Raw genomic sequence first — 2,967 nt, forward strand, 5'->3', positions numbered from 1 at the left:
AGAGGCACTTTGGGCTCAAAGGACCTTTGATGGACTTCTCTTAGCACACTGGGGTGCCCTGCTGTGCAAGGGCCTTTGCATGTGTCTGGTGCTTTTTTTCTGTTTTCTCTCCATTATGTTGTAGAGTTGCCAATAAGGATGTGCATTTAGATATGCCCAATCAGAAAAAAGCCCCCCCAAAAGCCATTTCAGCCCTCCAAAAAGTGGCATTTTGAAAGGAGCCAAAAAGCTGAAAGCTGAAAAATTGGGCACCCAAATGGAGAAAAACTGGGTGCCCACAGAATGGGACCCCCTGACCTAAACTTCACCAAACTTGGGATTCTTCTGAGGAGAATCATCAGCAGCTGTGCTCAAATTTGGCGCCTCTACCTTGAAAACCAGCCCCCCCACCCCAAGTCCCGCAAAGATCTCCCAATTGGAGCAAAACAGTTACCCAGGCCATTGAAGTCAATGGTGGGGACTTTTCCCACGAGATACTCAGGTGTGACATTGGTCCATTAACATCTATAAGGAATTTTGGGGGGTTCTGGGGGGGCTGTTTTTCAAGAGAGAGGGACCAAATTTTCAGCATAGCTGCAGGTAATTCTCTCCAGAAGATCCCCCATGTTTGGTAAAGTTTGTGTCAGGGGCTCCAATTTTATGGTCCCCCAAAGAGGGTGCCCCATCTTCCATTGGAAACCATGAAAAACCCATTTGATAAATGGGGGAACCTCCTTTGGGGGCCCACAAAATTGGACTCCCTGACTCAAACTTCACCAACCTTGGGAGTTCTTCTAAGGAGAGTCACCTGCAGCTATCCTACAAATTTGTTATCTCTACCTTGAAAAATGGCCCCCAGAGGGCCCCCCCACAAATTTTGTATAGACTTTAATACAGCCCAAATATTTCAGGTATCTGAAAAAAAGAGGGGGGAAAGCCCATTTACCAGTATGGGTATACAGTTTTTCTTGTCTTTTTTCTTTTCTTTTCCGAAAATGTTTGGGTCTAATAAACCTGAATCAGAAAAATACTGGGGGGGGGGGGATAGTGCACACCCAACTTGCCAACTCCAAGCTGGGAAATTCCTGTTGATTTGAGGGTGGAGCCTGGGGAAGGCAGGGTTTGGAGAGGGGAGGGACCTCAGGTGAGGGGCTGTGGCTCAGTGGTAGAGCATCTGCTTGATATGCAGAAGGTCCCAGGTTCAATCCCTGGCATCTCTCCAGTTAAAGGAACAGGCAAGAAGGTGATGTGAAAAACCTCTACCTGAGATCCTGGAGAGCTGTTTCCAGTCTGAGTAGACAATACTCATTTTGATGGACCAAGGGTCTGATTCATTATAAGGCAGCTTCATGTGTTTATTGAGCTATAATGCCACAGGGTCCATCCAGAAAAGCAGCCATTTTTTTCCAGGGGAACTGATCTCTGTAGTCTGGAGATCACTTGTTAATCTGGAAGATATCCAGGCCCTACCCTGAAATTGGCAACCCTACTGTAGACTGATGATCAGTAGCCATGATAAAGGGAATACCCTTAGGGTCCCATGCCCAACTGGGCACCCTGGCATGCAATGAGAGGCTTGATTTCTCTGCATTGGATCCATGTGGGCATGACTACTAACAGCTGAAAACCATTCCATGGATGCACATCTGGTAGAATGATGATCCAGCATGGTGTGTGCTGTGTGTCCCCTTTCAGTGTCCCCTTAAAGTCTGCAATGTCAACCTCTGAGATTGACAGGCAGTATAGACCCTCTAGACCTAGTATACATGCTGAGATCCTGCTCAACAGAGTAGGACCTCTTCAACTTCCTGCCTTTTAGGTGCCAGATCAAGAAGACACTGAACTTCAAGCTCCTGAGTAGCAGAGCAGTAAGGCATCAGGGAGGTGGGGAATGTCTCTTTGCCAGATGAGTGGGGGCTGGGCTGAGCTTCTGTTTCTCCTCTGCTTGCAGGTATTCAGGCTAGGCTTGGGCAGAGGCTCTTCTAGCATGGGGAGGGAGGTGGGGAATATGTCTTTGCTTGTTGAACTGGAGCTAGGCTGAGCCTTCTCTCTTTGCAATACAGGTATTTAGCTTGAGCGCAACCACAAGCTTTACTGGCAAGGGAAGACGTTGAGGGACTTGTTAATGGCAGCTAAGTGAGATCTGGGCTGAGCTTCCATTCATCCTCTGCTTGCAGGTGTTTAGCTGGGGTGGGGTCACAGGTCAGAGCCTTTTGTATGAACCAAAGGGGTTCTCACCCTTGGCTCTTCGCCTCTGGCTCACAGCTTTAGACCCCAAAGTGACCCAGGACTAGATCCAGATTTGGAGTCCTGGGTTTTTTTTCCCCTCTTCTGTGGATGTGTGTGTGTGTGTGTTTTTTACATTGTAAACCACTCTGAAGTCACCTTTGGAAAGGAAAGCAGGGGAGAAATACTGAAATAACTCAGTGCACCGCCCAAGACTCAATTCAGCTACTCACACGGAAAGGAAGCAATAGTGTGCAAGTGAAGGAAAAGTGAAGTTCAATGAAAAGCGATGACTCTTTTAACAGGCTGCAGGGTACAGTTGCTCTATTACATTTTTCACCCCTGGCTTCCTCCAAGGAGCCTAGAGGAAGCATACATGCCTCTCCCTCCTCCATTCACCCTCAGAAAACCCCTGAAAGATAGCTTAGATCATTTGAGCATGGCCGACTGACGCTAGCCACTGCACCAATTTAGAGCTTCAGGACTGCTTCAGTTAGTTTTAATGGTGAAACTTGCCTGCCACTTTCTGTACTAGACTGATAACCGTCCTCTCGCTCACACACACTTTGATTTGATTCTTAGGGCCCATTCCTGAAAATTGGGCCTAAAGCCCTTAGGAGGCTGACTACGGCCTCTGCTGGAGCAGGGGCCCACACCGCCAGTGCCCGGAAGGCGCAAGCCGGCATTAGTGGTCCCAGCTCCGGTGTGCAGGGCCGGGCACTGCTCCCCGACCGCCGCTGTCCACCACCAGCCTCTGGCTGC

The 2,967-nt window shown here is 48.8% G+C and overlaps 1 non-coding gene across 1 annotated transcript; it reads left to right on the top strand.

Moving 5' to 3' along the window:
* Nucleotides 1-1,127: 1,127 nt before the first annotated feature.
* On the top strand, nucleotides 1,128-1,201 carry TRNAI-GAU (transfer RNA isoleucine (anticodon GAU)). The gene has a single exon. It is a non-coding gene; the product is annotated as a tRNA-Ile (tRNA).
* The last annotated feature ends 1,766 nt before the right edge of the window (nucleotides 1,202-2,967 follow it).

This window comes from Euleptes europaea, chromosome 17, assembly GCF_029931775.1.
Source record: "Euleptes europaea isolate rEulEur1 chromosome 17, rEulEur1.hap1, whole genome shotgun sequence".
In the NCBI taxonomy this organism is placed as follows: Eukaryota; Metazoa; Chordata; class Lepidosauria; order Squamata; family Sphaerodactylidae; genus Euleptes; species Euleptes europaea.